This window comes from Nanorana parkeri, unplaced genomic scaffold (assembly GCF_000935625.1).
Source record: "Nanorana parkeri isolate BGI_ZX_2015 unplaced genomic scaffold, ASM93562v1 scaffold309, whole genome shotgun sequence".
Classification (NCBI taxonomy): Eukaryota; Metazoa; Chordata; class Amphibia; order Anura; family Dicroglossidae; genus Nanorana; species Nanorana parkeri.
Window position 1 is genome coordinate 905,687 of NW_017306577.1, and position 13,643 is coordinate 919,329.

Sequence of the window (13,643 nt, forward strand, 5' to 3'; positions counted from 1 at the left end):
AGATATAGAGAAGGGGGAGAGAGAGAGAGAGAGAAGGGGGGTAGATAGATGGGGGAAGAGAGAGGGAGGGGGTGCAGATCAGTCTGACTTGTGGCAGTGATGGCCGAAGATGTAAAATTACGATTTATTCTCCCTACAGAAATGTATTCCCAGCGTGAATGGGAAAGGGCTGAGCTGGGAGATTTTTGCTTTTCATCAGTATTCAGGCGGTGGGAGCCGTCTCTGCATGAGTCACCGCCGAGAACGCACTGAATGATTATACATTTCCGCGTCACTGGCGCACGTTGAAATTACCTCCCAGACAAAACCGGATGTCTTCTTAAAAAGTAACATTGCCTAAATTGCTTCCCCACCCAACACCCATCTGACCGCGATAACGGTTCACCTTTTTCCATCTTCTCACCTGAGACATATTTGCTGCACATTTTGTACATTACGTATATTTATTGATCCGTCTTCCTTTGGCCACGCCCATATTGCCAATTTTTCTTTTCTGGTTGGCTTGAGTATTGTTTGAGTGTGCGAGATCAGTGTTCTCTGATTGTGTGTTGTATGTGGGTGAGCACAAAAACGTTCATTCAAATATACAGTATTCCTCAGTAGCCGCAAAGGACATAAATCCACTTTGTGTGCGCACCCAATGCCTTTGCAGATATTACCTTGTAAAGCAGCGGTGACGGTTATCTTATTTCAGTCTTCACACGAAAATGATAGACCAACCTCCCCTCTTATATGTTACGGGGGCACGGAAGACATTTGCGTATTCTGTTCTTTTAGGCGAAAGAGGCGGCGATTCCAAGACGGATGGTCGCAGGCCATGCACAGATACATAACTAGGAGCAGCGATGTAAAGAGATTATTCTATCTTTTCTGCAATGCAAATAGCGATGAGTTATGAGATGGCGGATTCGGAAAGCCCGGCTCGTGTTTAGTAGACGCGTTCTATGGCAATCATTTATCAAAGGTAAACTATATTAATGGGATTATAGAATTCCAGGACTCGGGGTGGGCTCTGGTGAGGAAGGGGCAGAGTGACAGAACGCAGATAGATGTCCTCTTATTGTCACACTGGGTGTAAAGAATGTCAATGGATACAATGTATCCTCCTGCTGCGCTTCTATTAAGCTGCTGTATCTTTTTATCACTGTCAATATTGTTGCCATTGAAGGCCAGGTTCACACCTGGGCGATCCGTGACAATCATGCACGAAACCGCGCGGATGACTGCACGGACACAGAATCACACACCACCGCCGATCGCGCTGGCGGTGCCATTATTTTCTAATGGCACCCCAGTCCCCCCAGGCAGATTGCGCAGTTTCCCGAAGCGATACCTCCCGTGCAATCACGCACGATCACGGTTTAAAAAAGCCACACGGTACATGTCGATAAAAAAGATACATGTACCTTTTTTCAGCGATTGCCACGCAGATCTAACCCCACTGAAGTCAATACGGGATGGTGCGATCCCGGGATCATCGAAGTCTGCACCAGTCCTCATAGTATATACCTGGAAATGTCTTATATATGAACCTATATTGACCTACATTGTATCAATGTAGGTCATTAATATATAGGAACCTACAACATGATGGGGCTACATGAGTCAATAAGGAAACTGGAAGTACCTATTTAAAGCTGAACTCCGGGATCAACAAATATTGTCCTCATACAAGATCCATTTGTATTCTTCCTTGAATCTCATGAACTTTGTGTATTTCATCCAGATCTGTGCAGAAACTTGGAGCTTCCTGTAATAAAGACCGGTCACTGCTGCTCTCTTGTCTCCACCCAAGGGCCGGATTTCCCACAAGGCCAACCGAGGCCCGGCCTCGGGGCAGCAGGGAGTAGAGGGGCAGCAGGGGTGTGGAATTCCTATGTCCTGACTCCTGGGACATGCAGTTCCGGGCGCCGGGCGGGTTGTTGTCTTCTACATTTAGCCCTCCTTTGGGCAAGCAGAGCTAAATGTACAGCGGGGAAGCCGCCACTTGTTTTGTACAAGATCACTTGTATGCAGCCTGGCATATGGGGGGGTGCATTGAGGAGCCTGGCATTGGGGCGGCAGAGAGAGTAAATACGGCTCTGTCTCCAGCCCCCTCCTGTAATAAAGACCGGTCAATGCTGCTCTCTCTGCTTCTGCAGGGTGACCGATATTGTTTCCGCCCCCCTCCTGTAGGTTCCTTTAGTGAGTCCCTCCCACAGTTCTGCTCTCTGCACTGGCTATGTACAGCACGGTGATGATGTCACTGCTACTTTTACAAAGCCATAACTGGATATGCAAAGGCGTTTGGTACACATAGAGTGTCATCGCTTCATCAGGGAGGTGAGTGAAGTAATCTATGGTTCACAAATGCCAAATCATTAATGCAACATATGCACATATGGGGACTACAATAGCATATTTCTACCCACATTCACTTAATTGTAGGTATTGTATTACAATCCAAGTACTTAGAAAAATAATCCTCTATTAAAACCCAGTAGGAGATGCTGCCAGCCCATCAAGGAACTTGCATACCTTTGTGTATAAATAGAGGCAACTAATTAGTCCTGCTCCTCAAGACTTTGATAATCCTCTGCTAACAATGGTGATCTGTTTTTATGGGTATTTTAATGTTTTCTATGTTAATAAAAGCTTTGTAAATTCTTTTAAACTGGCTCACCTTTATTGTGGTTTTCTTCTCATCTCAGCCCCATACAACTTTGTTTTGTGTATCCATCTAGATTACGGTGAAATGAAAATATGTTTTTTGGAGACCTAATATTCATGATGTTGGGGTACCTCGGTTGAGTCTGTTGGGGTGCCATTTAAAATGAATGGCATTGGGACGTACCACAGTATATGCATTGTCATCCATTGCTGTAATGGACTTTTTTTTATTGCATTATAGCACCACATAGGTCTGAAAGAGCAAGTGACCCTGTCAGTCACCTAAAAAAATCCAGATGAACGTTGCCTACAATAGAAGGGCTTTTATAGCAGTCCGTGTCTCCTACCTTCCCTTCGGCACTGCAGCCTCTATAAGAATCTTGCAGATTGGACACTTCCTGGAGTGTCATACCTGTGTTCTTCCCCTAGGTTTTGGTTCCAGGACACAGCGGTAATCCATGGGTTGGAGGAAGGAACTACATTAGGGGAAGGGAGACACTGGCATCCGACACTACTGGATATGTCAAGTGGTGTACGATGGTAGGAGACACCGGACTTCCCATTGAGGAATAGAAAACAAGAAAAATACCAACAATGGTAACCATTCTCTCCTGCCCCTAAGTTTTGGATCCAGGACACCGTGGTTTTGTAGGGGTTGGAGGAAGGAACTATATTACAGGAAAGGAGACACCGACTTCCAGCACTACTGGATATGTCAAGTGCTGACGTGTGTGACGGTAGAAGATACCTGAACTCCCCAATGGGGCAGAGACAATGAGAAAAACACCAACATTGTAACCATTATCTCCATCCTCTGGGTTTTGGATCCAGGACACTGTAGTTTTGTAGGGGTTGGAGGAAGGAACTATATTACAGGAAGGGAGAAACCAACATCCAACACTACTGGATATGTCAAGTGCTGTATGATGGTAGGAGACACCGGACTTCCCAATGAGACATAGACAACAAGAAAAATAGCAACATTGTAACCATGCTTTCCCCTAGGTTTTGGATCCAGGACACCGCGGTAAGGAAGGAGTTTCAGGAAGGAACTATATTATGGGAAGGGAGACACCAACATCCAACACTACCAGAAATGTCCAGTGCTGTATGACGGTAGGATACACCGGACTGAGACATAGACAACGAGAAAACTACCAACATTGTAACCATTCTCTCCTCTATACAAAATGAAATCCAAGGAAATGTTGGCTTTAGATATCCTTTAACTCTGTGTCTCAAACAACACAAAGGGTCACTACAAGTCCACAGCAAATGGATCTGCCTTCTGTATCCGTGTGCTATTTCCATTGCTGTCCATTGTCACAGACGCACAGGAGGCAGCTGGAGGACACACAGGAACGTGACAACCTCTCTACCTGAGCAAACTTCCAACCCTACCTCGGGGCTGTAGTGACCCAGATATTTAATGATCATACATACTAGCATGTTGGCTCCGCAGACAATTGCTGCCTTTACTATGTAGATCACAGTGCCTAATATGTGACACAATGTGACTCATTGTATCTTTTTAATCCTTTTTTTCCTCCATGGCCCTTCCTAGCGCAGCCTAACGCTGGATAGAGCAACTGCTACAAAAAAAAAAAACGCTCACATAAAATATAAAAGAACAGTAAAAAATATGGACTATTACAGTGGCAGCTTTTCCAGCCCTACCTGTGCCATTAGGATTCTCTTCAAAAGCATTCCAGTAACCAGGCGACGTTGCCTCTAATGGTTTAATGTAATCCTATTATTTGCCAATAAAGTCCGACCCGTGTCATTCACCGGGCTCGGGATGAAATTGTTACTTCTTCTTGGAGATTGCAAAGATTTTTACAAGCCATCATACAGATACGAGAAGTTATAACAGACAGCGACTGCAGCAGCTGCTGTTTTAATAGCCCTTTTCCGATCGTTCGGAATTACGCTCTCTCTCTCGAGACTATGATTGCATGCAAATATCACAAAAATGGCAGCGCGGGATGTTGGACGCTTATTGGGTGTAGATGAGAAATAAAGGAAATGATCGTTTTCCACTGAAGTAGATCTAAATGCAATCACTGAAATTCCTATTTAGATTAAAGTTGGAATTGAATTTGCTCATATTTTGCCTTTCCTGGTTCCTCCCTCCCCCCTCATCAACAGGCTAATTACAATTTTAAATAAATCCTTTTTCCCTTTTTATTACATACCTTATTTGAGTCCCGTGATGTCATCACTGGGTTGCTGTGCTTTGCAATGCAACCAGGTCATGGCTGGTGGGAGGGACCGGCAGGGTGCTGTATATAGCTTCCTGAAAACATCACAGCACCATGCCTCAGTACTGCTCACATGGGTCCTCAGCCCTGATGCAAGCAGTGGGCGGGCTCTTGGGAGGAGAAAATATCAAAATGCCTTGATGGGCGGGTGCCGGTGTATAAGAATGGGCATTCCTAGGCAGAGTGAATTTGCATGCAGGCCTCCCTAGGTCACATGACAGAGGAAGTGGCATCGGCACTCTCACTAAGCTCCGACACTAACCCAACATTGGGCATTTTGGTGGTGGCTGCAATGGAGGAAGGAGAGGCGGGGGAGCACTTGAGAGGTATCAGTGTGTTAGTGGGAGTCTTTGGGCACATGCAAATACCAAAATGCCTTTATGGGTGGGTGTCAGTCTGGAGAAGTGTGATACAGTCCGGGTACCCATCGCACTCAGAGACGCTGCTCCAAAAATGGAGGGTGGGTGCAGCAGGTGTCAGCGGGTGGCTTCCGACAAAATATCAGTGAAGGATGGACACTGGCACTGTGCAAGTAGAACACTCTATGCAATGTTTCGGGGTCTCACTGGATCCCCTTCATCAGGCAAACAAATGAAGACACTTGTTTGCCTGATGAAGGGGATCCTGTGAGACCCCAAACTGTTGTTTAGAGTGTTCTATTTGCAACTAGTATGTTAATAAACACATACTGAACATGCTTTGGAGTGCTGGTGTCCATCCTTTACTGATATTTTGTCGGAAGCTACCAGTTCATACCTGCTGCACCCACCTTCCATTTTTGGAGCAGTGGCTCTGAGTGCGATGGGTACATGAACTGCACTATGGAGTGACAAATCATGTTTCCCTGTCAGGCAATCTGATGTACGTGTCTGGATTTGGCATTTGCCAGGAGAATGGCACTTGCCTGTTTTTCAGGGGACTTCACAGTCTGGAGAAGTGGGCGTTCCTAAGCTGGCAGTATTTGCATACAGACCGCCCTAGGTAACACCCACATGTGGTGCTGAGCCTCCATGATTGAAAGAACTGAAATCCAATGAATGAAAGGGGCGGGGTCAGGGACAGACTGGGGAGGAAAGGGCTAGAAGATGGACATCCTCCAGCCAGGGAATGAGGCGGAGCTCTATCTGACTTGTTGCAGCTTCTAATGCACATTATGAGAAGCTCGCAGTGTGCAGTGAAATCAGAGGAAGACATTTCAGTCCAGGAGAGGAGCCGGTAGAACTGTACAAGGGAGTCCAGAGTACAATTTTGCAATCAGGAGCATTTTGTTAACAAATGAGGAAGATCTGTGGGAAGAACATGGCTTCCATGCTGTAAGGTGAATTAGGCCAAAGACAAGACTACACTAAGGTGAGGACGCATATTGTGTGCCGTCACTCTCTTCGGTCTGGTTGTATTAGGTTCACATTCCTGCGCTTTGTTGCCGGGTGATACGCGGGGATTCCCTGTAGCTCTTTCAATCCTCATCTGACTCCCTGGTGGCTTGTCTTGCTGGATAAATACAATGGAGTGCTAGGGGGGGACGACGATACATTACACATCCAGGTTTGTGTTCAATTCCCTGACAGAGAGCAGTCACATTATAGGCCGCCTGTACAAAATGGAGTCTTGCTCATTGCAGCCAATCCAGTGGCGGAACTACCAGGGTCGCAGAGGTCGCGGCCGGGCCCTGGAGTTCCGCCACTTGGAGGGGGCCCAGGACAGGAGGAAGGGGCCCCTGGTGACCGCTGATTACCAGGATATTTATTATCCCGGTAACCGGGAATGTCATTCCCGGGACCTCTTCCTCCCGTCCTGGGCCCTACATGCTTCACGCTGCTCCCCTCACCTTGTTCCGGGCGCAGCGTGAAGCATCATCCAGCCGGGCAGCAGCCAATGGGGTGTAATCCCTGCCCCCTCATCACACAGAACGGCTGCCCAGTGCCGAATAGAGAGCTGCTGTTGACCATCCACTGAACCCCAATACAACTGTGCGTAGGGCGACTTCCATTCTGCAGAATACAAAGTCAAATAATCGTTTCCTTTTTTTGGGTCTCAGTCTCAGGTCTTGGATACAAAGTTGCAACCTCTTTGGGTTCTTTATTGGTGTGCGTCCCCAGTGGCATGATTTGTTTTCACTTCCGATTGTGTCACCAAGATGGAAAGTGAGGGGAATGTTTGGACAGGTGCAGAAATCTGGCACGACCTCTGTAGGGATGAGCTCAGGTTTGGACTAAACCTGGACGGAGGTCATCCCGAACACAGAAGGAAGTTCCTTCCGTGCCACCCGATCAACTGCAGGGTGGGAATTCTCCCCCTGGGAGCTTGGTGTAAGCAAAGGGGCAGGTTGCAATGACATCATTGACCTTATATGGCTACATGACTATATTAGGTAAATGACACATGGAGGGGAATGTCCCAGCCCGCAGCTGATTGGACGGGAGACCCTTGGAGCTTCTGTGTTCGGATTAGCTCAGGTTCGGTCCAACCTAAGCTCATCCCTAGTCCCCCTATGAATCAGAGCTAGAGCTTTCCAATCAGCATGGATCATGAGCTTTGCTGACTGCAGAGCTATAGGTCTGATTCCAGGCCACATGCCCTCAGCAGGCCACATGATCTATTGCTTAGATACTGTATGTCATGTGACCCAAAACCAAAGCATCCCATTATCTCCTTATTGTGGGAGACAGGTTTCTAATAACACACGCACCCACCCCACCCCCCCATGACCAGGTGAGAGCTAAAATCAGTCTCAGTAAGCAGATTTCTTAAGGCCTTGTTCACACCAAGCGCGGAGCAGGTGCAGACCAGATCAAAACTGCGTCCAATGTATTCCAATGGTATTTTTTGCTCCAGTTCACATCGCAGCATGCGGATCCAGACCAGATCCAGAGCAGGTGAAAAAACTGCAGCAGGCCCTATTTTACCTGCTCTGGATCTGCAAACGCATCAAAAACGCATGCAAATGCCTGGAACGCACTGAAAGCCCATGTTAAACTAAAAAAGAAAAACATTTTTTTAACAAAAACGGCCCGGAACGCATCAAAAACGCGGCAAAAACACAGCACAACCCACTGCACTGCGTGTGCAGAAACCTGAGCGGATCTGCTCTGCATTTGGTGTGAACAAGGCCTTAGACCCGCCTCCCGGCTTCCTGATTGGCCGGGAAGCCGGCTCCATGCAGATTGGCTGGGCATTCTGGCACATCCATGCTCATGACACTCCATGCCGGCTCAATGCTGATTCATTCGCAGCCAGCGTCCCGGCCCATCAGCATTGAGCAAAAAGCAGGGAGCTGGCTTCCCGGCCAATCAGGAAGCCAGGCAGTGGGTAATGACCCGGCTCCTGGCTTCCTGATTGCTCGGAAAGCCGTCTCCATGCTATCGGTACTCGGTATCGATAAAATGGTATCGGTGCATGCCTAATATATATACAGTATATATAGATAACACACTAAAACACGCCCTCTGGCCTCAATGCGATCAGCCGCACGGGATCGCAAGGCACAATATGCCTGCGGTCCAGTCCGGTCCAGTCCGATCAAAATAGTGCTTGCAGCATTTTGTTCGGACCGGACTGCAGACATAATGTGCCTTGCGATCCCATGCAGTCAATCGCATTTCGGCCGGAGGGCGTGGCTATGGCGCCATTTACTTCAATGGACCACCACGCCCCCTCGTGCCCCACAACATAGTGAGCCGGCCGCAATGCGATGTAGTGCGTTCTGGCCAGAATCGGCCCAGAGCGCTCTGCATCTCGTGTGAACCAACAAGATACAACCAATAATATGTCGTAATATCATTTGATTAAAAAAAAAAAAAAAGAGATATTTCGGGAACCATAGCAACAGCTGACCCGACTCTCAGCTGACACTCAAGCTAACAATCTGCTGTTTATTCTCTATGCTCCTCCCCCACCTGACACTTCTCTCTGATGCGGCATCTGTTCTACTCGCTCCAAATAGCCAGGAGCACACTCCATCCATATGGCACCTGTAGCAAAATAGCAGCTCCCTCACCTTTATACACAGAGCCCAAAGATATTAAAGGAGAACTATGAGGGGGAGGGGCTTTTCACTCACCTCCTAGTTCTAGCCGAGCTGTGACAATGAGACTCTCTGCCGTGACAGGGGAGGGGCTGGATTCCCCCCTCCCAGCTCCGATCCGCCAGCGCTGACTGGCGGGACGGGGGAGGGGGCGGGTACAGCTGGCTCTGGCTCTAGATAGGCAGAGCCAGCTGTCACTCACGCAGCTGGGCGGATCCAGACATTGATGTCGGGATCCACTCTGGCTGCGGCGCCTCAGTATACAAGGAGCTGCAGCTCGCGGTATACTGAGCCTAGGGTGACGGGAGGACGCTAGTTTGTGTCCTCCTGTTACCCTAAGGAGAACTATGGGGAAAAGCCCTAACCCCATAGTTCTCCTTTAACCTCAAGCACAGTATTACAAGGCCTTGGTGTCCAACTTTATGTTTTTATGGCCTACAGGAACCGGCCATTGAGTGTCACAAATATAAAGGCTTGCAAGGTCTTTATTTTCATTTTTTTTTAACCTTGTGACATGACAGGTGCCACCAATCATAAGGCAACAAGGATCATTTTTAATTTAGCAAATTAATTATATGAATTATAATAAGGCAACAAAAATGAGAATGCAACCATGTCAGTGGCCACGACCTCTCCAGCCCCGCCCCTGAGGAACATTTTTGCAATAAAATTGTTCTATTGTATCAACCTTCTGCATTACAGGGGGTTCCTCCCACTTACAATGGTTCCTGCTGTAGAGGTTTAAAAAGGGGTTCCGGCAGGCACAGGCAATTGTTGCAATATGTGTAACATCAAGCACAGTATCACAAGGCCATTGGCGTCCACCTTTATGTTTTTATGGCCTACAGGAACCAATCATCAAGTGTCACAAGTTTAAAGGCTTGCACGGTCTTTCATCTTGTTTCAACCTTGTGACATGGCAGGTGCCACCATGCATAAGCCAACGAGGATAACTTTTAATACAGTTAGAAGGAGTCTTATATGAGCATCTTATATGGGTTAATATAAGACAAAATAAAGTTGAGAATGCAACAATGTGAGTGGCCGGGACCTCACCAGCCCCACCCCTGAGGAGCATTTTTGCATTAAAATTGTGCTATTGTGTCAACTTCTGCCTGCTGCATTAGAAAGACTCCTCCCACTTACAATGGCTTCCTGCTCTAGAGGTTTGAAAGGGGTTCAGGCAGACACAGGTAATTGTTGCAATATGTGTAACATCGAGCACAGTATCACAAGACCTTTAATAATTGATATCCACCTTTATGTTTTATGGCCTACAGGAACCAGCCATTGGGTGTCACAAGTTTGCAAGGCCTTTAAGGGAGAACTATGGGGTTAAGTCTTTTCCCCATAGTTCTCCTTAGGGTAACGGGAGGACACAAACTATACTAGGCTCAGTATATAGGGAGCTGCTGCTCGCAGTATACTAAGACACCGCAGCTGAAGCGGATCCCGACAAATATGCCGGGATCCGCCCAGCTGCGTGACTGACAGCTGGCTCTGCCTATCTAGAGGCAGAGCCAGCTGTACCCGCCCCCTCCCCTGTCCGTTCCGCCAGTCAGCGCTGGAGGATCAGAGGGGGAAGGGGGGAATCCAGCCCCTCCCCTGTCACGGCAGAGAGCCGTGACAGGATCGAGAAGTGAGCGAACGCTGGTATGTGTTCGCTCACCTCCCGATCTACTGAGCCGACCTGTGACAGTCTCATTGTCACAGGTCGGCTAGAACTATGAGGTGAGTGAAAAGCACCCACCTCATAGTTCTCCTTTAATCTTTTTTGAACCTTGTGACATGACAGGGGCCACCATGCAAAAGCCAACAAGGATAACTTTCTGTCCTCTGATCTCCTTCTGAAAATGCACACACCCAACTACACCACCCACTTACTAACCTTTCCTCAATCTGCTCTGTTTAGCTGCTGGGTCCAGGGAAAGCCCTGTGTAAGCTCCAAACCAACTTGTCAGAGCTTATACGGGGCTATGGACTCCCCTTCCCCCTAAGTGGCAGAACTGCACCAATCAAGACACCTAGAGCAGTCACATGGTGGGGAAAAGGGGGGGGGGGGTGAGTCACATGGTTGCGGCTCAGAAGCACAGAAAGGTGAGGACATGCTAGGTTACTTTTCGGGTAAACTCTTCTGTATGAGAGATCTCAAATAGGGTCATTGTGTTCCTGACATCCAGGTGACTGTTCTGCTATCAATTGTCATTACCGAAGTCAAGGAATACCAGCTTCCACCCGAGGCTTCTCACGTCCTCACGCAAGCATTTTGTTTTTTTTATCAGATCCCTTTGGCAGGGAGGACTCAAAATCAGCTAGTTTTTTATTTATTTTGTTATTTATATTCCCCTCTGCCACTTTGTTGAATTATTCACGGCTCCTCCTGTGGTTGTGTGAATTTCGCCTTCAGTAAAACCCCTACAGCTCAATAAAATTTACATTTTGCAGTCGGCTTTCCACCGCGGATCTTAGTGAACCGTCTACAGCGCGAAATATCCATGACAAGGTATTATGGAAGAGCTGGGCACAGGGGGAGCTTATTGGAGGCTGCACCTGCAAGATGCCGGGACGCCAATTAGGAACCTCGGTACACATTCTCCAAAAGTCCTGGATATTGGACAGAAATCGTCTATTTATGGGAAACAGGAGCAGCTGAGAGAGGGGATGACTATCCAACAAGGAGCATGAGGTGTGGTACACATGGGCACTTTGGTGATGTTTTCCCCCCAGAGGCTCATGTGCAATAGTCATGACGGACGGACGGACGGACGGACGGACAGTTGCCTTTGTAAATGGCTCTCTCATGGTTCATAATATACAACAGGTATCAAACCAAACAATTCACTTCCATTCTGAATACAAGCCTCATAGAAATCTATGGACAAAAAAACTGTTAATGGACAGAGAGTTGCAGAAGGAACCTGTGTGATATGCAGAACTTTCTCATGATTCATACTATGTAACTGAGTCAAAGAGCAAGCACCGTTTGGTTCCAGTTTGGATGATGTCAAGAGGAAACGGGAAATGCGTTCAACATAATTCACAGCGGCCTGACCCACATCTGGTATAACTGGGCCCCTGAGTCCCAGAGGGCCCTTGTACAGCCGCACAGTCTGCACAAATAGTAGGTCCCCCCTCTTCACACTGGTTACAATAAACACCAGGAGTTATGTTAAAAGTTTGGCCAACCCAACATTTGCAGAACACCTGACTTGTTGCAAAGCCTGAGATATATATTCCATCCTTCCTACTTATCCGAAGAATTACTCTGTGCCCGCGCCTCCCCACGTCCCCCGCTGCGCCCAAATGCAACACTAAAATAAAACAATCAGCGATCGAGTGGAGGAAAATGAGAGGAATGGATATTGCTCCCCAGTCTTGTATCGTTTAGCGCCTTCCCTTCTGCCGTATTGGTTGGCCGCCTCGGCTGAGGCTCCGAAGACCCTTTCATATGGCTGTTTTAATAACCTGCCAGCCAGCTCAGCCCTGGAAATAAAACAATATTTAGGGGGCCCCAAAAATTCGCCCCCAAAAAAACCCCCCCCCCCCCAAAAAAAAGGCTCCTGTCCCTGCATCTGCCAAAGCACTACAAACCCCAGCGCGCTGCCACCTGGGGTTGTGGTCGCCCAGCAGCTACAGGGTGATGTGTGTAAGATTTAAACAAATATTGTGCAAGAGCGGGAGCTAGAAATTAGAGGCAATGGGGGCTTCCGAAACGCTGGCGTTGAGGAGCAAAGCCAATGAGCCAATCTCCAGCCACTTCAAAAGCCAGCAAATGAAATAATAAGCCAAAAAAAAAAGGAGAAGAGGATCCCTTGTTTCCTGGCTGGCTCTGTGGAGCTTCAGCGACAGGAGGAACGGATAGAAAATTGCAAATCACAACCATTTTTTTCCCCCCCTGACATGTGCTCGCCGATATCTGAGCCTTGCACTTCCATCTGGCTGAGACACGGCTCGGAAAAGCTACTTCACCTCTCCTGGCTTTCATACATTTTCTAATACCATGTTACCCGCGGTACATACATCACCGCGGCCTGAGAAGACAGCAATTAGATGAGGGATCTGAGCTGCGATAGCCATGCACAAATCCATCTCCTCCATGCAAAACCTATTCGGAGGACAGTCTACTTAATTACGCGCTGTCAGCGGCGGTTTTTAATAGGGGGCTCGAAGGGGTTTTTTTCAAACACGGATCTGCAGCGTGTAAAGGGGCTAAGCTCCGGCGTCCGTCTTCCATCTCCATGATCCGGTACCTGTAGCTAAACCCAAGATCCTCCACCCTTTAAATATTCATCCTTATAATACCGGAAAGCTCCGGCGTGTAGCAAGTTGGCCTTTTAAAATAAAAGAACGTACAGCATGGAAATCGCAACGGATACAAGTAACAGATTTTTTTTTCCCCCAGCACCGGGGGAGACTCCCTTTGCTCTTCAAAAAAAAAAATAATACATATATATATACTGAAGTCACCAATGCAATTTAGCAGAGAAGGTATTTCATTGATACATAGGAAGCCATAAAATGCATCAAGAACAGAGTGCACTATCTGAACCCAAATTAGCTCCATCCCTTATTCCAGTCACATATGTAGACAGATGCATTAGAAGGATGATATTCAAGCTTGCGCTGGTCGAGGGCTGGTTAAATTTAATTGAGAGTGGACAGTGCAGAGGAGAGGATGGTGGGGAGGAGAGGGGAAAGAAGGGGGTGGG

General features: G+C 47.6%; 1 long non-coding RNA gene across 1 annotated transcript in view; it reads right to left on the reverse strand.

Moving 5' to 3' along the window:
* Positions 1 to 13,643, reverse strand: part of LOC108788169 — a 380,303-nt gene that overhangs the window by 366,001 nt on the left and 659 nt on the right. The window lies entirely within an intron of this gene.